Here is a 23,897-nt window from a genome sequence, read left to right as displayed (position 1 = left end):
CAAAAGAAAAAACTGTTCATTTCACAATTAAAGAGATAAATCTTAAGGAATTAGTCTGGTTGATCAGATTTCTACTAGAAGGACCTGAAAATTCTCAAGAGGCCAAAATTTAAAAATAAAAATAGCACATGTAAAATTCAGTATGCAATATTACACCACCTAAAAAAGCTAAATTTAAATCTGAAGTTCTGAGCTACTGTTATTTAATACAAATTAAGGGGAAAAAATCTGAGTAAATTAATAGAAAATTATAATTTGATTTACGTACCTCCTCCCTGGAAAAGCTATTAGTATAGTTTCAACAAATTGGACCAACTGTATACATTCTGGCTGATTTCTAAATACATAGTCTTTTCCTTTCTGCATAGCGGAAGAAGAATATGCATAATTTTCTTTCTCTCTTCTTCCCCCCAATTCTTCTGCTATACCATGCTATGCAGCTAGTTCCTATATGTATACACACATCTCCTCTTTCAGTCTTTCAAGAAAGCCAGTGCTTGGCTCTACCCACCACCAGTCCCCCACCATCAAGAAGCTTGCACAAGCCTCTTAGATAGCCTCACCCACCACAGGGAAAACAGCAGAAGCGAGAAGAACTACAATTCTGCAGCCTGTGGAACGAAAACCACATTCACAGAAAGACAAAATATATAGGCAGAGGACTATGTACCAGATGAAGGGACAAGATAAAATCCCAGAAAAACAACTAAATGAAGTGGAGACAGGGAAGAGGGATTCAGAATAATGATAGTGAAGATGATCCAAGACCTCGGAAAAAGAATGGAGGCAAAGATCGAGAAGATACAAGAAATGTTTAACAAACACCTAGAAGAATTAAAGAACAAACAGAAATGAATAATACAATAACTGAAATGAAAAATACAGTAGAAGGAATCAATAGCAGAATAACTGAGACAGAAGAACAGATAAGTGACCCAGAACACAGAATGGTGGAATTCACTGCCGTGGAACAGAATAAAGAAAAAAGAATGAAAAGAAGACAGCCTAAGAGACCTCTGGGACAACATTAAACACACCAACGATCGCATTATAGGGGTCCCAGAAGGAGAAGAGACAGAGAAAGGACCCAAGAAAATATTTGAAGTGATTATAGTCAAAAACTTCCCTAACATGGGAAAGGAAATAGCCACCCAATTCCAGGAAGCACAGAGTCCCAGGCAGGATAAACCCAAGGAGAAACACGCCAAGACACATAGTAATCAAACTGACAAAAATTAAAGACAAAGAAAAATTATTGAAAGCAACAAGGGAAAAATGACAAACAGCATACAAGGGAACTCCCATAAGGTTAACAACTGATTTCTCAGCAGAAACTCTACAAGCCAGAAGGGAGTGGCATGATATATTTAAAGTGATGAAAGGGAAGAACCTACAGCCAAGATTACCCGGGCAAGGATCTCATTCAGATTCCACGGATAAATCAAAAGCTTTACAGAAAAGCTAAGAGAATTCAGCACCACCAAACCAGCTCTACAACAAATGCTAAAGGAACTTCTCTAAGTGGGAAACACAAGAGAAGAAAAGGACCTACAAAAAAACAAACCCATAACAATTAAGAAAATGGTCATAGGAACATACATATCGATAATTACCTTAAACGTGAATGGATTAAATGCTCCAACCAAAAGACACAGGCTCGCTAAATGGATACAAAAACAAGGCCCATATATATGCTGTCTACAAGACACCCACTTCAGACCTAGGGACACATACAGACTGAAAGTGAGGGGATGGAAAAAGATATTCCATGCAAAGGGAAACCAAAAGACAGCTGGAGTAGCAATACTCATATCAGATAAAATTGACTTTAAAATAAAGAATGTTACAAGAGACAAGGAAGGACACTACATAATGATCAAGGGATCAATCCAAGAAGAAGATATAACAATTATACATATATATGCTCCCAACATAGGAGCACCTCAATACATAAGGCAACTGCTAACAGCTATAATAGAGGAAATCAACAGTAACACAATAATAGTGACTTTAACACCTCACTTATACCAATGGACAGATCATCCAGACAGAAAATTAATAAGGAAACACAAGTTTTAACTGATACAATAGACCAGATAGATTTAATTGATATTTATAGGACATTCCATCCAAAAACAATAGTTTACACTTTCTTCTCAAGTGCACATGGAACATTCTCCAGGAGAGATCACATCTTGGGTCACAAGCCAAGCCTTGGTAAATTTAGGAAAACTGAAATTATATCAAGCATCTTTTCTGACCACAACGTTAAAAGATTAGAAATCAATTACAGGGAAAAAAACGTAAAAAGCACAAACACATGGAGGCTAAACAATATGTTACTAAATAGCCAAGAGATCATTGAAGAAATCAAAGGGGGAATCAGAAAATACCTAGAGACAAATGACAACGAAAACAAAATGATCCAAAACCTATGGGATGGAGCAAAAGCAGTTCTAAGAGGGTAGTTTACAGCAATATAATCCCACCTCAAAAAACAAGAAAAATCTCAAGTAAACAATCTAACCTTACACCTAAAGGAACTAGAGAAAGAAGAACAAACAAACCCGAAGTTAGTAGAAGGAAAGAAATCATAAAGATCAGAGCAGAAATAAATGAAATAGAAACAAAGAAAACAATAGCAAAGATCAATAAAACTAAAAGCTGGTTCTTTGAGAAGATAAACAAAATTGATAAATCATTAGCCAGACTCATCAAGAAAAAGAGGAAGAGGACTCAAATCAGTAAAATCAGAAATGAAAAAGAAGTAACAAGGGACACCGCAGAAATACAAAGCATAAGAGACTACTACAAGCAACTCTATGCCAATAAAATGGACAACCTGGAAAAAATAGACAAATACTTCAAAAGGTATAACCTTCCAAGACTGAACCAGGAAAAAATAGAAAATATGAACAGACCAATCACAAGTAATGAAATTGAAACTATGACTAAAAATCTTCCAACAGGACTTCCCTGGAGGTGCAGTGGTTAAGAATCTGCCTGCCAATACAGGGGACACAGGTTCGATCCCTGGTCTGAGAAGATCCCACATGCTGCAGAGCAACTAGCCTATGTGCCACAACTACTGAGCCTGCGCTCTACAGCCCACAAGCCACAAATACTGAAGCATGTGCACCTAGAGCCCGCACTCCGCAACTAGAGAAGCCATTGCAATGAGAAGCCCATGCACCACAAGAAAGAGTAGTCCCTGCTCGCCACAACTAGAGAAAGCCTGTGCGCAGCAACAAAGACCCAACGCAGCCAAAAATAAGTAAATTTTTTAAAAATTATTAAAAAAAAAATCTTCCAACAAACAAAAGTCCAGGACCGGATGCCTTCACAGGTTAATTCTAAAAAACATTTAAAGAAGAGCTAACACCCATCCTTCTCAAACTCTTCCAAAAAACTGCAGAGGAAGGAATACTCCCAAACTCATTCTACGAGGCCACCATCATCCCGATACCAAAACCAGACAGAGATACTACAAAAAAAGAAAATTACTTACCAATATTACTGATGAGTATAGATGCAAAAATCCTCAACAAAATAATAGCAAACAGAATCCAACAACACATTAAAAGGATCATACCCCATGATCAAGTGGGATTTATCCCAGGGAGGCAAGGATTCTTCAATATACACAAATCAATCAATGTGATACACCATATTAACAAACTGAAGGAGAAAAACCATATGATCATCTCAATAGATGCAGAAAATGCTTTTTGACAAAATTCAACACCCATTTATGATAAAAACTCTCCAGGAAGTGGGCATGGAGGGAACCTACCTCAACATAATAAAGGCCATAAATGACAAACCCACAGCAAACATCATTCTCAGTGGTGAAAAACTGAAAGCATTTCCTCTGCGATCAGGAACAAGACAAGGATGTCCACTCTCACCACTATTAATCAACATAGGTTTGGAAATCCTAGACATGGCAGTCAGAGAAGAAAAAGAAATAAAAGGAGTACAAATTGGAAAAGAAGAAGTAAAACTGTCACTGTTTGCAGATGACATGATACTATACGTAGAGAATCCTAAAGATGCCACCAGAAAACTACTAGAGCTAACCAATGAATTTGGTAGGGTTGCAGGATACAAAACTAATGCACAGAGATCTCTTGCATTCCTATACACTAACAATGAAAGATCAGAAAGAGAAATTAAGGAAACAATCCCATTCACCACTGCAACAAAACAAATAAAATACCTAGGAATAAACCTACCTAAGGAGGTAAAAGACCTGTACTCAGAAAACTATAAGACACTCATGAAAGAAATCAAAGGTGACAAACAGATGGAGAGATATACCATGTTCTTGGATTGGACGAATCAACATTGTGAAAATGACTATATTACCCAAAGCAATCTACAGATTCAATGCAATCCCTATCAAATAACCAGTGGCATTTTTTTACAGAACTAGAATAAAAAATCTTAAAATTTGTATGGAGACATAAAAGGACCCAAATAGCCAAAGCAATCTTGAGGGAAGAAAACAGAGCTGGAGGAATCAGACTCCCTGACTTCATACTATACTACAAAGCTACAGTAATCAAAACAATACAGTACTGGCACAAAAACAGAAATATAGATCAATGGAACAGGATAGAAAGCCCAGAGATATACCCACACACCTATGGTCAACTAATCCACAACGAAGGAGGTAAGGCTATACAATGGAGAAAAGACAGTCTCTCCAATAAGTGGTGCTGGGAAAACTGGACAGCTACATGTAAAAGAATGAAATTACAACACTCCCTAACACCATACACAAAAACAAACTCCAAATGGATTAGAGACCTAAATGTAAGACCAGACACTATAAAACTCTTAGAGGAAAACATAGGAAGAACACTGCTTGACATCAATCACAGCAAGATCTTTTTTGATCCACCTCCTAGGGTAATGGAAATAAAAATAAACAAATGGGAACTAATGAAACTTAAAAGCTTTTGCAAAGCAAAGGAAGCTACAAACAAGACAAAAAGACAACCCTCAGAATGGGAGAAAATATTTGCAAACGAATCAATGGACAAAGGATTAATCTCCAAAATATATAAACAGCTCATGCAGCTCAATATTTAAGAAACAAACAACCCAATCAAAAAAATGGGCAGAAGACCTAAATAGACATTTCTCCAAAGAAGACATACAGATGGCCAAGAAGCACATGAAAAGCTGCTCAACATTACTAATTATTAGAGAAATGCAAATCAAAACTACAATGAGGGGGCTTCCCTGGTGGCACAGTGGTTGAGAATCTGCCTGCCAATGCAGGGGACACGGGTTCGAGCCCTGGTCTGGGAAGATTCCACATGCCACAGAGCAACTAGGCCCATGAGCCACAACTACTGAGCCTGTGCGTCTGGAGCTTGCGCTCCGCAACAAGAGAGGCCACGACAGTGAGAGGCCCGCGCACCGTGATGGAAGTGTGGTCCCCACTCGCGGCAACTGGAGAAAGCCCTCACACAGAGATGAAGACCCAACACAGCCCAAAATAAATTAATTAATTAATTTTAAAAAAAAAACTACAATGAGGTATCGCCTCACACCAGTTAGAATGGGCATCATGAGAAAATCTACAAACAACAAATGCTGGAGAGGGTGTGGAGAAAAGGGAACCCTCTTGCACTGTTGGTAGGAATGTAAATTGATACAGCCACTATGGAGAACAGTATGGAGGTTCTTTAAAAAACTAAGAATAGAATTACCATGTGACCCAGCAATCCCACTACTGGGCATATCCCCAGAGAAAACCATAATTCAAAAAGACACATGCACCCCAATATTCACTGCAGCACTATTTACAATACCCAGGACATGGAAGCAACCTAAATGCCCATTGAAAGACGCATGGATAAAGAAGATGTGGTACATATTTACAATGGAATATTACTCAGCCATAAAAAGGAACGAAATTGAGTCATTTGCAGAGATGTGGATGGACGTAGAGAAAGACTGTCATACAGAGTGAAGCAAGTCAGAAAGAGAAAAACAAATATTATATATTAACGCATGTATGTGGAATATATAAAAATGGTACAGATGAACCAGTTTGCAAGGCAGAAATAGAGACACAGATGTAGAGAACAAACGTATGGACACCAAGGGGGGAAAGTGGCAATGGGGAGTGGTGGTGGTGGTGTGATGAATTGGGCGATTGGGATTGACATGTATACACTGATGTGTATAAAATAGATAACTAATAAGAACCTGCTGTATAAAAACTAAATAAATAAAATTTAAAAAATAAATAAAAGAAAGCCAATGCTTTTCCCAGAGTTCATCCTTAGCCTATGTAGACAGATCTTTTCAGCTAATAAAAGCTAAGCTGTCACTGCCAAAGCAGATGACCAAATCCTGCCCCCAAAATTGGGTATGCTCACTGCAAAGAATATAAAAAGAAGAGAAATGATGTTTCAGCAGAATTTTGTCCCTTAATAGCACAGCAGGACAGACTAAAATCATTCAGCTAATAGCACACTATATTAGATGTTAAAAATAAATGAACTGAAGTTCCTGTTTTCAAGATCTCTCCCTTTAGCCTCAGCTTCGTTGAAAATACACAAAGAAGCTTTTAAGGGAACTTCTTATGGTCCTACTGTTTATTCATATTTTCTCCCAGAGACCCATTTCTTTTCCCAGAGTGGAAATTTTCTCTATTTCTTAGATTAATGCCCTATTGATAAGATAGACTCTAAAGAGTAATAGATATTGTTAACAGGTTACTGACGGTGGCCAATTTTTAAAATTAACTGTGGAACATCCCTGGTGGCGCAGCGGTTGAGAGTCTGCCTGCCAGTGCGGGGGACACAGGTTTGATCCCTGCTTTGGGAATATTCCACACGCCGTGGAGCAACCGGGTCCGTGAGCCACAACTACTAAGCCCGTGTGCTACAACTACTGAAGTCCGCGTGCCTAGAGCCTGTGCTCTGCAACGAGAAGCCACCACAATGAGAAGCCCGCGCACCGCAGTGAAGGGTAGCCCCGCTCACCACAACTAGAGAAAGCCCGCGCGCAGCAATGAAGCCCCCAAGCAGCCAAAAATAAATAAACTTTTAAAAAATTAATTAAATTAAAATTAACTGTATAGAGGGAAGAAAATTATAATAAAACCCACCACTTTTAAGTGCACAATTTCATGAGTTTTGACAAATCTGTAAGGTTGTGTAACAATCACCAAAATCATACTAAACGTTTCCAACAAGCCTGGAAGTTCCTGTGTTGTCCCTCTTTGCAGCCAACTCTCTTCCCCTAGTTCCTGGCCCCTGATCTGTTTATCACTATAGTTCTGCTTTCTCTAAAGGTTCATATAAATGGAATCATACAGTATGTATCTTATTTCTGGCTTATTTATATTAGTATAATGTTTTTGAAAGAAATTGTTCATGTTGTTACTTCTACCAGGAATTCATGCCTTTTTCCTTTTTATTACTGTGGACAAAAAAAGAAAAAGAAAAAAAGGTTGCCTACCATTTCAGCAAACAGCAATGTTGCCCACCAGCAAACCATCAGCCACTGCAGCCACCGCCCCCCCCAACACCCCCCCAGTCCCCCAACAGTGCACCCTGAGGTGGAGAAAAACAGGATATGGGCCCTAGACAGTTAAGATGTATATCAAAGGAATAATTTCAATGAGTCCAGACTTTGCATCTTCCCACACATAGAAAAGTACTAAAATCATTAACTTGAGATGTCTGTTTTTTAGCAGTAATCTTTTGATGTTCAACTACATCTGTATGTTTGTTTCAGCAAAAACTCCTCTATATCCTGGTTTCTCCCTTACCTCTTTGGAACAGGTCCTCAGAGCTATCTAAGGTGCTGTCTCTCAGGTTGTAGTCCTCAGAAAGGGCACTGAATAAAACATAATTCTCAGCTTCTAGGTTGTGCACTTTTTAAAATCAGTTGACATTGCTAAGTAGTATTCCATTGTATGGCTACACCACGATCACAATTTGTTTATCAATTCACCAGTTAATAAACATTTGGTTACTTTTTGGTTTTAGTTATTATAAGTACAGCTACTGAAACCAAGCAGGGCCCTATGGAGCCCCTGGGCATGGAAGCATTTCTGTGTCCCCTGTTCCTTGTTTGTAGGGAACAGACTCTAGCCTCCATGACCTTCCCTGAGTTCCTAAGGGTAGATTCCAAGAGTTGCTAATCAGGGAAGGAAGGGGGTGCAGAGTCAAGGGAGGAACAGTCAAGAAACAGTGGTGCAGCCTGCTTGGAGCAGAGTCCTGGTTCTGCCTCAAGGGACACACATAACAATATCTTTAAGCTCTTCTGTAGAACTAAAACACCCACAAAATGCAAGATGTTCCAGAGAGAAGATCACAAGTTTGATAACCTCAAAGCTCATCAGAAGACCACATGAGGCTAGATTAAAGGAGTATAGGACCTGCACACACCCTGATCCTTATCAGCAACCCCACCCTTGAACTACTGCTAGAGAACTCCTCACCAAATCCTCCCAGGTGGGGACCAGCCTTCTGCGTTCCCCTCTGCCTGGCAAAGCAATTCTTTTTTATTTCACCCAAAATGTCTCCAGGATTCAATTTGGCACCAGAGCACAGAGGCCAAGATTTTGGCATCACTACATTGAAAATTCAAGCACAAGACTTTGGGTAGGCATGTGTTTTCACGGGTCATATAGTAAATGTATTTTTAACTTTATATGAAAATTTTATATTACATGCCGGTGCCTATTTCTGAATAACAGATTTGCTTCGATTGCTCAGTTAAAAGGAAAAAGCCCCTATCTGTAACAATTCAAATTACTGACACCACTGAATAATACAGATCACTGACAGGGGTAAGAATGGATTCATCTATTACTATTGAGCATTCATTAAGCATGTGTACTCTATTTTAAAGACATGGCAAACAGAGCTCACAGTCTGGTGAAGGAAGTTACACTGTTCCAGGATGACTATGATTATCTGTTGTGGGAAGTAAAATTAAATATTTTAGACCCCTGCTCCTCAGAGTGTGGTCCACAAACCAGCAGTATTGAAACCAAGCCCGACCCTGTGGGTCCCTCCCTGGTACAAAACCTTTCTGTGTCCCCCATTTGTTTGCAGGAAATAGGCTTCATTCTGCCTCCTAGACCTTCCCTGAGTTCCAAAGGGCAGATTCAAACAGTTGCTAATTAGGGAAGGGAGGGAATGCAGAAACAAGGGAGGAGCAGTCAAGAAACAACAGTGCAGCCTTGGGGCAGGGTCCTGGTTCCTCTTCAAGGAATATACACAACAATATATCTTTGAATTCTTCTGCAGGAACTAAGGCCCCCACCCAGGTGGAGGATGGTAACTTCAGGCTGAGCACAAGAGTCCTGGAGCACCACCCTGTTACCTCACCAACCAATCAGAAGAAATTCACACACCCTGCAGCCCTCACCCCAAATTTTGCCTATTAAAAACTTCTCCCCCCAAACCACTGGAGAGTTCGGGGTTTTTGAACACAAGGACCTGTTCTCCTTGCTTGGCCCTGCAATAAACCTTTCTCTGCTCCAAACTCTGACACTTCGGTTTATTTGGCCTCACAGTGCGTTAGGCACAAGAACTTGCATTTGGTAACAGTATTGGCATCACCTGGGAACTTGGTAGAGCTGCAGAGTCTCAGCTCCACCCCTTGATCTACTGAGTCAAATGTGCCTTTTAACAAGATCCCCAGGTGATCTGTGTGTTTGAGAAGCACTGCTGGAGAAGGTCAGAAGAAAGAGGAATCACAGCCCATGGAGAGGATCAGGGCTCCACAAAAAACAGTTGTTGAGAGGAAGTGAAAGCTCATTCTAAGTTCCATGCTACCTCTTTTAAGAGTCTTTTGGGCTTGACTTTTTAAAATTTCCAATCAACAAAATTTTCCCTGAACAAACTAGTGAGACTCTCTTTGAAAATAAGTGGCTTTCAGAAAAATTTCCATCATCATTCTAGGGGATATTTGTGGTCTCTCTGTAAATTCCCTGGATATTTTCATTCCTATATTGTTTACAGCCTTATCCTTTCACCTTCCATCTACTACCAGTATCACCACTGCTATTTTTGAGAGAAAATATACAGATCACATCTACGTGACACACACTTCATCCTGCATCGCCTTCTGATTCACCTAAAAGGGCCAACTGAATCACCACTCACTCACAACATTTCCCATTATTGCTATTCACACCTGGGACCCAGGAATTACAGATCTTAGAGCTGGAAAGACTGCAAGAGTTCAGGGCATTTAGACAGAGTAAGGTCTTATGTCACCACATTACAGAAGAAGCAGACAGGATTTAGAAAAAAGTAAAAACTTGCCAAAGGTGACCTCACTCATAAGTAGCAGAGTTGGCAGTGCAGGAGAACATTTTTACGTGGATTTTCCTCCAGCACGATTCCAGGCTCATCATGGGTACACAACAATAACCCACTAGTCTTCATTTCACTCCAATCCTCTCAAATCTCTATGGTTTTCAATTCCTGAAACACCCCTCGGGTGACACTGCGTCTCACGACTGCTGCCTGAGCTTCTAAATCTTTCTCTTCCTCCTTGGCACACCTAAATACAGGTGTTCTCAAGCGCTTATCTTTTTTTTTTTTTTTTTTTTTTTTTTTTTTTTTTTTTTTTTTTTTTTTTTTTTTTTGCGGGGCGCGGGCCTCTCACTGTTGTGGCCTCTCCCGCTGCGGAGCACAGGCTCCGGACGCGCAGGCTCAGCGGCCATGGCTCACGGGCCCAGCCGCTCCGCGGCATGTGGGATCCTCCCGGACCGGGGCATAAACCCGTGTCCCCTCCATTGGCAGGCAGACTCTCAACCACTGCGCCACCAGGGAAGCCCTCAAGCTCTTATCTTAATCCTATTTCCTAAACCCATGTTCTCATTACTTCTCAGCAACTAGCAATGATCTCTAATCTATCTTGCGTTTAAATCAGCCCATGTGCTGCACCGGCATAAACTCCTCAAAGCAAGCCCGGCTCTCATTTTGTCATCCACCCCACAGGAAAACCTTCAGTGTTATCCCATTGTCTGCCAAATACACATAAAATCACTCAGCCTGGCATTTAAGACTTCTTTAATTTGGCCCTTCGATCTTCCTTCTCATCTTCTTCATGTAATTTCTTCTCTGCAGGTAGCAGCGCAATTAGGTGTTAAGGTTGTCTGCTTGGCAATCAGACACCCTGGGTTTGAGTCTCAGCTTTACCTCTGTCTAGATGTATGACCCTAGGAAGTTTCTTAACCTCTTTATACCTCACCTGTAAAATGGGAATAAAGATAGTACCTAATAGAGCTATTTAAGTTGTAAATATAAAGCACTTAGAAAAATGTCTGGCACGTGGTAAGGACTCTCCTAATCTTGTTTTTAATTCTTCTTTTAAAACTAATAAAGTATAAGCTGCCCATACACCAAGGTTTCAATAAAAGACAAACTTCAGGGGACTTCCCTGGTGGCACAGTGGTTAAGAATCTGCCTGCCAATGCAGGGGACATGGGTTCGAGCCTTGGTCCAGGAAGATCCCATATGCTGCAGAGCAACTAAGCTGGTGTGCCACAACTACTGAGCCTGCGCTGTGAGACACAACTACTGAGCCCACGTGCCTAGAGCCCGTGCTCTGCAACAAGAGAAGCCACCGCAATGAGAAGCCCGCACACTGCAACCAAGAGTAGCCCCTGCTCACCGCGACTAGAAAAAGCCTGCGTGCAGCAATGAAGACCCAACGCAGCCAAAAATAAATAAATAAATTTATTTTAAAAACAAAAAACAGAACTAACTTCATAACATCCTGGAAAAGATACTGAAGAATTCATGACAGTGTACAATAAGAGCCAAAAAAAAAAAAAGAAAGAAAATTAAGCTTCCATTACTACGCTAGCTATTATTTCTCCACATTTATTTAAACATTTCAAAGTATCTGTGATAGGAAGGCTTACCCATCTGCTTCTAAATGTAAAACAAAAGGCATTCAAGATAATAGTAATTCATTAGCAAAACTCGTCTTAGACCCTATTTCTGGCTATAGAAGCCATACCTTCCTATGCTTTTCATAATAAAACTGCTCTGAGTCCTAGTAAAACCAAACAACCTAGGTTTGTAATCAGCATATCAAATTTATGTCTTGAAGCAAGAAAGAAAATCAAGAACTTTACAAATAATCTGAGTTGGCAAATAGTTTTCACCTTACACTCTGATCTGGATCCATTAAAATGTTGAGAAGGGGCTTCCCTAGTGGCGCAGTGGTTGAGAGTCCGCCTGCCGATGCAGGGGACACAGGTTCATGCCCCGGTCCGGGAGGATCCCACACGCCGCAGAGCGGCTGGGCCCGTGAGCCACGGCCGCTGGGCCTGCGCGTCCGGAGCCTGTGCTCCGCAACGGGAGAGGCCACAGCAATGAGAGGCCCACGTGCCGCAAAAAAAAAAAAATGTTGAGAAGGATTCAAATATGGTACTCTAGGCTCAGAAGTAAATGCCAGGGTCAGTCAGCAACATCTAACAAGTTAACGATGAAGAGTTGAATACCTGTTAGCCCTAGACTAGAGAATGGAGGAAGAAGAAAAAACAGTGCAACCGACAGCAATACAACTAGGTTAAATTTTCTGAACACTTATGTGACGAAACTTTTCTAAATGCTCTTCGTATATAATTCTTTTAATCCTCAAAATGATCCCTTAAGAAAGGTCATTCCTATCATACAGATGAAGACACTAAAGCACAAAGAAGTTATAATGTACCCAAGGATACCCAAGTAGTAAGTGGTGGAGCTGGGATTTGAACCCAGGCACATACCAGAATCCATGCTCTTCACCATTAGGCTATAAGGACTCAAAATATTTCCATATTCTTGACGCAAGCAGATGTATAGATTGACAGGAAAGGCAGTTCCAGAAATCTCCAAGATGATTATAGCCCAGATTTCCTTCAATTAAGATGTTTCTGGCAGTAAGAAACCTGAAGATCCAGCCTTACCTTCAGCCTACATTCACAGTGCTCAAAAGTTCTGCAAGACCAGTGCCTCAGGACACTAGGGAAGGACTTTGAATCCACTCATAATCTTGGTATGAACAATGAAGAGCTCAAGAGATTCCCAAGGACTAAATCCCAAAACCACTGTAAATGCCCAGATGTACCAACAGTACTAAAGCATAATACTGTAAGTCAATAAGTGTCCTTCATAAAACGATTTCCAAACAAAGCAGTTGCTAGTAGTAACTAGTAGTTTCTAGTAACTAGCAGTAGCTAGCAGTAACAAATTTGCTAGTAGAATAACTGTTCTCTGATGAACCTCAACAAATCAGAAAGGCTATGGATTCATGGGTAAAACATAGAGCTAATTCCTAGAAGACATTCGAGCTCCAGAGCTTTCTCAGAATGAATTTATAAATAGGTGTAAATTTGTACATGGGATTCCAGGCATAGTAAGGAGAATATACACACAAATTATATTAAGGTACTTCAATGAAATTATTACTAATTGTAGCATTAAAGACAGAGAGGGAACTAGAATTCGTTCCAACAACACTGGTTAACAGCACTTGCTACAATAGTTGTGATGCATGTAATGTTCTAGTTGTAACTTCAGTTTACTTACTCTTTCACTTCCATGTTGTTTTAGAACAGTCCCAAAAAGGCCCATTTAGACTGAGAATGAAAATAATAACGAAAACTTTCATAGCTCAATTTTGGGATATGCTAAAGAGTCACTGGTTACCTAATATGTAGTTTCATAGGCCCTCTGGTCACCTGTTAAACTAGTAAGAGATAAATTAACAGGCAGCTGTATACAAAGAAGGAGAGGGTAAAGTCACCTGCCAGAGGGAAACACTGTATAAAAATATTTCAAGTGTTCCAACTTAACAGCTAGGAAGTCTGAGAAGACAGTCCTGTTGCCTTTGCTTACCTACTCTTTTAGGGGTCTGTTCCCAAAGGCCCTCTGTCCCCTGAGGATGTAGAATGTGGTAAGGGTGCCGGAGGCCCAGGAGGCTGCTGCTAAATTCTTGGAGCCTCTCCACTAGAAATTATCCAAGACAAAAAGGTCGTGCTGCTTCTTCACTTGTAAGTGCTGAAATAAAACACAAAGGTAGCATGCTTATAAGGATGGTTCGGCTACCCGAGAAAAATCTTAAGCCATTAAAAAAAACTTTGAACGAAAATACTACTTTAGTAAACTCACTACTGGCCCGTCCCAAAATGCTCTGCAGGGTGATGTAATTACCAAAAACAAAACAAAAACAAAAATCCAACAGCAAAACCGGCTGCATATATTACATGACTGTAGCCCATGACTGGTTATGCACGCGATCCAGCTTAGTCTCCTTGAAAAAAATAACATATCCAGCTCAATTAATCCAGAACAACCCGGTAATGAAAGAACCATCTGTCTTCTTTTTCAGCTTCTCTCCACACGTACACACAGCTTTATTGTTCAATGCAGAGTTGAGAGAAGGAGCTGCTGGAAAACCTTCTGAAGAGGAAAGGGAGGGAGAGAGACAGGAGAATGTGGAGGAAGGTCAAGAAGAACAAAAATATCCAGAAGGAAGTGAGGGGAAAGGAAGTGTGACAAGTTAGAACAGCAACTACTTTAACAATGTGCCATGGGCTACTTTCTCCAAAAAATTTTGAAAAAAAAAATCTCAAATGCTCCTGCTATAACTTTTCTTACACAAGACTAAATAATCCTGATACAAAAACAAACAAAACAAACAAAACTGCATGCTCTGTATTTCTTGGGTTAGTAGAAAGTGTCATTTAAAAAAAAAATTTTAGGAAACAAATATCAAAAAACAAAACCAACAAAAATATGGCCAATATTTTATTTCAGAACCCACTGACGAACTGATGTCCTACAATAAGAAAGTGATTATGCTTAATTAAGAAAATCATAGATCGGGCTTCCCTGGTGGCGCAGTGGTTGGGAGTCCGCCTGCCGATGCGGGGGACACGGGTTCGTGCCCCGGTCCGGGAGAATCCCACGTGCCACGGAGCGGCTGGGCCCGTGAGCCATGGCTGCTAGGCCTGCGCGTCCGGGGCCTGTGCTCCGCAGCGGGAGAGACCACATACCAGAAAAAAAAAAAAAAAAAAGAAATCAGTTGATGTGCTGAATTGTGGATTACAGGGGACTTTTTTTCTTAAAAGTTTAAAATTTATGGAGAAACAGAAAATGCTTATTTTCATATATCTCTATATGCATATATATCTATATGCAGCATATATCTGTATATGCTGACTGACCCCGGCATTTGAAGTGCTAAGCAGTTGGTGCATTTAGAAACCAGAAGAAAGGCAAAGCGGTGCTCTTTAGTGGCAATTATTATAATTAGAAGTCTCCACCACAAGACAGAATTTTGAACCTAAGGAAATTATGGGTAATGATAAAGTTGAGCCTCAAAATCATTCTCCCTAAATGTATAGAAAGTACAACCCCTGGGTTCCTATGATCTTCAACCTACTACTAGCTACTACCAGCTGGAGTAAAGGAGCAATCACAAATTTGAAATGGAAAGGTTAGTAAAGAAACCCCAAACAATGTCACACCAGGAACAACTAGAGGGATGGGGATTTAGTTACACCTGGAGAAGCTTAAATCAAGGAAGGAAAACAAAAATGGCTATGCTCATGTCTGTATGGCCTTCATGAAAAAGAGGCATTAGCCTGGTACTGAATGCTACAGGGAGTTAAGACAAGGCCAGTGAATGCAATATTCAAGGACTCTGAGCTCCACACGGAAGAAGTTGCTTAGGTTGCCTAAAGATAATACAGGTTCCATTGCTGGATAACGAGTCATTTGTTACTAAAGATAACTCTGTTTTAAAAACCACTTGGAAAAAATTAATTAATTAAAACCACTTGGGAGGGCTTTGGATAGTAATGCTTAATAAACTTTAATGTCCATTAACATCACCTGAGCATCTTGTTAAAATGTAGCTCCTTATTCGGTAGGGCAGGTGGGGACTAAGAATATGCATTTCTAGCGAGTTCCCAGGTGGTGCCAATGCTGATGTAGCTTGGTTACAAGCATTAGAATGTTATTTAAACCAGTGTTTCCCAAAGTGCAATCTTCTAACCATATGGCTTCAAAAGTACTCCAACCCTGATTTGGGGGCAGATGATGAATAAATAGGTAAAGCAGTTATTAGCAGAATTGTGCAGGCACAAACCTTCAAATTAAAAATAAAAAGGGTGTATGGTGGTATCTTCCAGTACCCCCCAGGTGAAACTTTTGAACAATAAGTAATTTTGTCCAATTTTAAAGAATACATGTTTCATTTCAATTAAAAAAGGATTAAAAAATGATGCTTTTACTCCAAGCTTGGTAAATAACTGAAACCAAATAAGCGTGTCCTGATGAATGAATGAGTATATGCTCAGCATTAAAAATGCAGTTACTGGGCTTCCCTGGTGGCGCAGTGGTTGGGAATCTGCCTGCTAATGCAGGGGACATGGGTTCGAACCCTGGTCTGGGAGGATCCCACATGCCGCGGAGCGACTAGGCCCGTGAGCCACAACTACTGAGCCTGTGCATCTGGAGCCTGTGCTCCTCAACAAGAGAGGCCGCGATAGTGAGAGGCCCACGCACCGCGATGAAGAGTGGCCCCCGCTTGCCACACTGGAGAAAGCCCTTGCACAGAAACGAAGACCCAACACAGCAAAAATAAATAAATAAATAAATAAATCTGTTCTTTTAAAAAAAAAAAAAATGCAGTTACTTATGATTTCAGTATACAATAGTTAACAGAGAAGTAGGATAAGACAAAATATGGCTATAAAGTAATTTTTCCCAGTGATTTGTTACAAAATCATTTGCCTCCAAAGGTGGCGAGGGTAGACTCCTAAGGCTACATTTGTAGTCTTCTTTTTCAACATAGGGCCTTGCATTATTTTCCTAGCCCTGAAATTTCACCTCCCCACCACCCCATCTGGGTCAAAAAATTCTTTCAATGCTTTGAAAGTTTCTTTCTTGTTCATATTTTGCTCAGCTCCCTACTTATCTCATAAATTTGGGCTTTTAATCAGTTCAAAATTCTGTGTGATGTCTTTCCTGGGGAAATATGCTAATATCTGAACACACAGACCTTCCTCAAACTGTAAAGCCTTCTTAGGTTTCTCTCCCAGAGTAAATAAACCCACAACTAAGGAGGAACCAGTTTCCTGTCTTTCCTCCTACTCTGTAAGTTCTCCTTCCAAAGGGTTTACTGTTTTATAGTTTGCTTAAAAGTTATAAGTAACATTCCATCTGACTTACAAAAGCCCTTTTTTTCAAGCTACTTATTACATCAGTTTATTCTGAATGAACCTAGCTTATTCTGCTCCTTGAGACATATCATTTCCTGTTTGTTAATTCCTCTTTTGCTACTCTTAAAAAAGTCAGTTAGCTTGAGGGTAAAGGATCAGATGAGCATGTATCAAATCTTAAGATTAAAGCAATTGGAAATGTTCCTGCTTTCCACAGTAAATGAAAGTATGTGATGATACTTATGTTACTATCCATCAGATGACCCTCCAAAGTCAAATTACAAATATGATGTGAATCTTAATTTGGGGTATCTTCTAATTATTATTACAAATAAACCAGTACATGGGATACATATTTTTTAATTAAATCATATAGTCCTAGATTTACTTCCGAATACCAGCTAAATGAATCCTCTAGGCAAAGGGAGTCAATTCATTTCCTAGTAAAATTAACTCTGAAAGTTTTTACCTCTACTATAACTTTGCTGATTTAGTCAATAATTAATTTCCTAATGCCAGCCCTTGTCATAGGCACTGAAGATACAGAAGTGAAGAAGAAAAACAGTCTACAATCCAGGAGAGAAGCAGAAATTAGCAAGTAGTTTTATTACTATTAAGTAATAGTACTTAGAGTTATTACTATATAAGTAAGTATTAAATTACACTTGTGGTCTGACAAGAAACTTACCCAGGTGGGGAAGGACAGGGAGCTTCTCAGAGGAATTTGAGAAAATTCAGAGAACTCCTCTGAGAAGGAGTTAACCAGAAGAAATCAGGGTGGAAATGAAAAGCATCCCAGTCAGAAGAAACAGCATTTGCGAAGATTCTGAAGTGAAAATGAGAACAGTTCGCCAGAAGAATTGAGGTTGCCGATAACAGGAGTAAGCATGAAAATGATAAGAGCTAATCTTTGTTGCATGCCCTACGACATGCATGAACTCATAGAACCCTCACAACAGTGCTGAGATGGGCCTGTTATTCTAATTTTGTAAATGAGGAAACTGAGAGGCTTAGAGAAGTTAACTTGTCCAAGGTCTCAAAGTTAGGTGTCAAACAAGGGGTTTGGCTAGGCAGTTGTAGGCAGTAATCTAGGCAGTAATCTAATAATTCAGATTATTCTGAATCTGTAAGCTATTCTAGCTTTCCAGGAGCCAGATCAACTTGGAGCTTTCCTCATCTTCAAGATTCATTCTGTCAATTTTCATTTTTCACAGAATAATATTGTGAAATATAGATGTATTGGAATAGCTTCAGTCCCATTCCCAGAGTCTTCATAAATGTATGGTTCCTAGGTTGGAATCTATCTCATTAGGAAATATTACATGGAATTTTTTCATTACAAAAATGTTAACAGGGACTTCCCTGGTGGCGCAGAGGTTAGGACCCCATACTCCCAATGCAGGGGGCCTAGGTTCGATCCCTGGTCAGGGAACTAGATCCCACATGCATGCCTCAACTAAGAGTTTGCATGCCACAACTAAGGAGCCCGTGTGCCACAACTAAGGAGCAGGTGAGCCGCAACTAAGACCCAGCGCAACCAAATAAATAAATATTTTTTTAAAAAAACCCATTAACAGAAGTCCAAATGTTAATATAACAAATGCCCATGAACCCATTAACCAAAATAGCCATATCTTCTCAGGGATTTTTTTTTAATGGAGATTTATGTTCCCCTCCTTACCATGTTCCTCTTCTCTGAGAGGCAACCACTATCACAAATTTATCTACTTTTTATTCACACATGTGTACACACCCACATGCATTCAAAAACATTATGTGGTATGTAATATTGTTTAAAGTAATGTTTAACATTGACATAACAAATACATACTATTCTGAAATTTGCGTTTTTCACGCTACACTTTTGGTTTTGAGGTCCATCCATATTGAAGCATAAAGGTCTTGTTCATTCTTTTTAAGTTCTGTAGAGTATCCTATCAACCAAATATATCACAAAGCTTTCCATTCCCTACCAGAGACATTTAGGTTGTTTTCAGAGAACTGCTAATCTAAATGTCATTTTGGAGCAAAATCTTTTTTTTTCCAATCTAGAAAAAAGTTTACTAAGACAGTGAAACTTACAAATTGCTAGAAATACTTTAAAATTGAAATTTCACTTTTGCATAGAGTCTTTTTTCTAAAACATTAACTTTGATCATTCAAGTTGTTTAAAACTACGTAGATATTTAAAATACCATGACTCTCTGAAAACGGGAAGTTAATAGTATTAGTTAATAGTATTTTAAGTAAAAAAGTACATTTCTAGGTAAGGTGAATCTATGATCATCCCGTTGAAAACAAAACACACTGAAGAAAAAGTGGATGCTGAAAATAGCCTTCTTACAATCACTTTCTTTTTCTGATAACCACACTGACTAGGCAGAAAAGTTAGAGCATTTGAGCAAGTAGATAAACAAACCAGAGGTCTCTCTGGAATGCTTTGTTCAGTGTTTTGGCCAGAACATAATCCAAGGTACAACCCCACAGAAAGATAACTAAATTTCTCTTTAGAACTGAGGGATTGGGAAGTGCCTACTATGAGCCAGAGTCAATGCTAAATAAAGTGGACAATTAAGCAAAACAATGAAATGCCAGGTCTTTCACCCTGAAGTCTTTAGACCCATAAACAGTGTGACTATACACAATGATCTATCTACGTTAATGAAAATTTTTAGCTCAAGGACATTGTAACAAGGTTTATCATCCAGCATAAACTGAAGTCAAGTCTACGTCTATGGGTTTCCTATCCCTTTAGCATCATTTTCTATAAAGAATCTGAGAAAACCTCAAAAGGCAGATGTTTTAAAATATAGATTAATGGCTGCATTCTTTACACTATAAAACAACCTAGTCTCGGGAATCCCCTGGCAGGCCGGTTAGGTTAGGACTTGGCGCTTTCCCCGCCAAGACTGGGGTTCAATCCCTGGTTGGGGAACTAAGACCCTGCAAGGCGCAGCTCAGCCAAAAACAAAACTAAGCAAAACAAAACCTAATCTAGAAGGAGCAAAGGAAATTTGAATAAGAGCATTCTCTTTGAAGGGAGGGGGAAGAAACATCTCTTCTCCTAGCAGATTTCCAAAGAATTGTACACCATCCCCAAGAAGGTGAATAAAAAAAGAAATCTGGGTTTCCATTGAAAGAAGTAACTCCAGTGCACTGGGGATCACAATGGAGTCAGACTGTTTGACTCCATGGTCACAATTAGCCAAATGTTTTAGCACATTCCACAGGCGAGAGTCAAGGAGATATCACTTCCTCTAGATCCCTGGTCTCCAGCCCAAGAAAACCCCCTCGGCTTAGGAAAACCTACCCAGGCTTCAGGAGGCAGCTCTGAACTCAACAGAAAATCATCCTACCAGTAGTTCAGTGAAATAACAGGCCAAGCAAATGGAGCAGCTCCATCATCCACTTGTCCATCTGTCCATCCATCCATCCAACACAGATACGTATTACTCATCCATCACATGGCACAAGATCTCAAGGAACAAGGACTGTCTGAGCTGACAACACAGATGCTCTAAAGACAAGTCCATAAAAACATAGACGATTAAACATACCGAACGTAACATTTTGCCTAATTCTAACCTCTTACCTGTAGTTTCAAAGTGTACTCTCTTATTATTTTTCAATTAAATAATATGTATATTATAGAGAATACACAGAGAGAAGCCTAAAACATGCAACTTTTTTGCATTCTCCCTCAAAGGGCAAAACATATTGTATGAACAGCAGAAATTAGAGGTTGAGAGATTCTTAGCAAGAGAATAAGGAATCACCAATAAGCCAGGAACGAAAAGTTGAAATGCTTAAACTTTTGAAACTTCCCCATGTTTGTGATATTTTAAAATGTCTGGAGACTTCCCCAGTAGTTACTAGCAGTAAACAATGGCCTCTGAACAAAAAGCAGGGGCAGTTAAAAGGCACATGCACTCTGTAACCACCCTAGGCTACAGACGTATAAGGTGAAGGGAGAGTCTGTACTAAGAGCGTTTAAGACAAAAGCCACCAGAATCCCTAGGTCCTGAAGCAACAGTACAAAAGAACAAAGGAAGTGGCCTGAGTCTATGAAGTCACCCTGGGGACTTAACAACAGTCCCATCCTTATCATTCCCCTCACACCAGAAACTCAGCCCAGAATAAGAAATCGATAAGTTACTGTCAGGCAGTCTAAAACCAATCCTTTGCTGAAGAAAAAAATACTCCATCATCGAATAGGCTCTGCCTCGTTCGTTATTACTAACTAAAGCCTAATTGTTGAGCTGCTTTTTGATCTGAGGGCTTTTTTATTTTCTGAAACGAGAACCAGCCTTTGATATGCGTAAGTACAACAAAATGAAACCTTTATTTACAGCATGCCATACTATTGGAAATAGGGATTTCATTTAAAGAATAAAGTTCTTTTTGTTTCCTATCAGAGAGGATTGTGGATCAGAGGAACTGGGGACAACACTAGACGGAGACGGTGGCTCAGTCTGGGTCTGGGAGGATGGATTACGGACACCTCAGCAGAGACCCAGATACGCAATGGTGGGAAAGCAGAGAGGGCTGATTTACAAAGCTTGGTCTGGGGTATGTCAGGAAACCAAACTGATTCAGTCTGAAAATACTAGGGAAGAGCAGAGTGAAGAAATAAAGAAAAAGTCATACGAATGTAATGAAACCTTGTCTTCCACAACACAGACGTGGAACAACCAGGGGCAAGACAGGGCACTCTGTGAGCTAGGACAGGAGCAGCTTCAAAAGGGTGTAGCCAGGGCAATTCCACAACCAAGGATCAGGTGCACTCTGGGGGACAGAGAGAAGAGGGGTCAGGGCACCAGGCCTGCCGCAGATGCTCTGCATTCATTTTCTAGGGCTGCAACAACAAAGTACCACAAACAGGGTGGCTTACAATAACAGAAGTGTATTATCTCACAGTTCTGGAGGCTAGAAGTCCAGAATCTAAGTGTTGGCAGGGCCATGCTCCCTCTGAAACCTGTAGGGGAGAAACCTTCCTTGCCTCTTTCTAGTTTCTGGTGGTTTGCTAGCATTCCTTGGCATTCCCTGGTTTATAGATCATCACTCCAATCCACTGCCTTCACACAGTGCTCTCTCTCTGTCTCTGTCTTCACACAGATGCTTCTTATAAGGACACCAGTCACACTGGACTAAGGGTCCATCCAACTCCAGCATGACCTCATCTTAACTAATTACACCTGCAATGACCCTATTTTCGAATGAGTTCCCATTCTGAGGTACTGGGAGTTAGAACTTCAACGTGCCTTTTTAGGGAGACACAGTTGAACCTATAACACCCTTCTTGATGCCTAGTCCGTACTCTCAGCCAGAGGGACCCTGATGCTCTAGAGTCATTCAGAATACCTGGGTGTTAATTCAAATTAAAAGGAAAAAGAGGGTTTCCCTGGAGGCGCAGTGGTTGAGAGTCCGCATGCCGATGCAGGGGACACGGGTTCGTGCCCCAGTCCGGGAAGATCCCACATGCCACTGAGCAGCTGGGTCCGTGAGCCATGGCCGCTGAGCCTGTGTGTCCGGAGCCTGTGCTCCGCAACAGGAGAGGCCACAAAAAAAAAAAGTCAGAATGGTGGTTACATTCAAGGAGGGGAGCAGTGACTGTGTGGGAGCACATGGTACACACCTGGAGGGCAGGTAATGTTCTAGCTCTTCATCCAGAGGCACGTAGCGTGGGTGTGTTCACTGCGAGGAAACGTATCAAATTATACTTAGATGGTTTGTGTATTCCTCTGTATGTCCAATATATTTCCATAAGAACTTTACTTTAAAAAAGAGAGAGAGAGAGAGAAATTGGAGCTGTCCAAGAAATAGAGGTGTTGGCAGCCTAGGCAGAACCTCAGAAAAAGGCATTACCTGGGAGAAGCCCCAACCCAAGAGTTAGCTGCTCAGCTGTGCTGGTTCAGACATTTGAGTGGTCAGTTTACCTGAGATGTTCAGCTCCCAGGAGCTGGTGTATAAATGGAAATGCCAAAGTAATTCACTTATAATGAGAAAAATATAAGAGCCAAGGAGTACATATAGTTAAACTGGAAGATTGACAACTTCTAGAGGCAAATCCCTGGGTGATAAGAAAAGTTGTTTGATAACCACAGACCTATAATAAGGATACATTCTTCCCTCAGTAGTGCTGGAAACGCAGTAAGACACTTTTTGATCTGCCCTCTGTTTTCCTAGCCTCCTTGCGGACCCCTCCCACACATTCCATTTTCAGGCTAATTACACCTCAAGTAAATTCCAGTGTTTTTTTTTCTTTCGCATCTAATTTTCTTCCGGGAATTTTACACTCTTATGTTTAGGGAGTTTTCAGTCCTATTGCTTAATTCCTAAGCAAGAGAAATCAACACCAAAAGACAGAGTTAAACTACACTGGACACCACTCAGACTTTGTAGAAAACATATTTCTGTAATAAAAACACATTAGATTTTCTAGAATTAAATATAATTCAGACATTTAACATCAGACATTGCATAAGCTCTAAATAACATATTGATGTATCAAAAACTAACTGATGGGGCTTCCCTGGTGGCTCAGTGGTTAAGAATCTGCCTGCCAATGCAGGGGACACGGGTTCGAGCCCTGCTCCAAGAAGATCCCACATGCTATGGAGCAACTAAGCCCGTGCACCACAACTACTGAGCCTGCACTCTAGAGCCTGTGAGCCACAACTAC

At 40.3% G+C, this 23,897-nt stretch overlaps 1 protein-coding gene across 11 annotated transcripts in view; it reads right to left on the bottom strand.

Moving 5' to 3' along the window:
- Positions 1-23,897, bottom strand: part of ST3GAL6 (ST3 beta-galactoside alpha-2,3-sialyltransferase 6) — a 95,296-nt gene that overhangs the window by 40,512 nt on the left and 30,887 nt on the right. For 4 of the 11 annotated variants that reach the window (XM_024759272.1, XM_024759273.1, XM_024759271.1 and 1 more), the window contains exon 2: positions 13,884-14,045. The exons of 4 other annotated variants lie outside the window; for them this stretch is intronic. The gene's annotated coding sequence lies outside the window, so the exon portion shown is untranslated. Of the gene's footprint in view, positions 1-3,508; positions 3,528-13,883; positions 14,046-22,850; positions 23,841-23,897 lie in introns of those variants that run through there. 3 more of the 11 variants (XM_024759269.1, XM_024759274.1, XM_024759279.1) reach the window with 3 other exon arrangements.

This window comes from Neophocaena asiaeorientalis, unplaced genomic scaffold, assembly GCF_003031525.2.
Source record: "Neophocaena asiaeorientalis asiaeorientalis breed wild unplaced genomic scaffold, Neophocaena_asiaeorientalis_V1.1 scaffold197, whole genome shotgun sequence".
In the NCBI taxonomy this organism is placed as follows: domain Eukaryota; kingdom Metazoa; phylum Chordata; class Mammalia; order Artiodactyla; family Phocoenidae; genus Neophocaena; species Neophocaena asiaeorientalis.
Note: the sequence above shows the minus strand (reverse complement) of the source record. Positions and strands in the feature narration are given on the sequence as shown.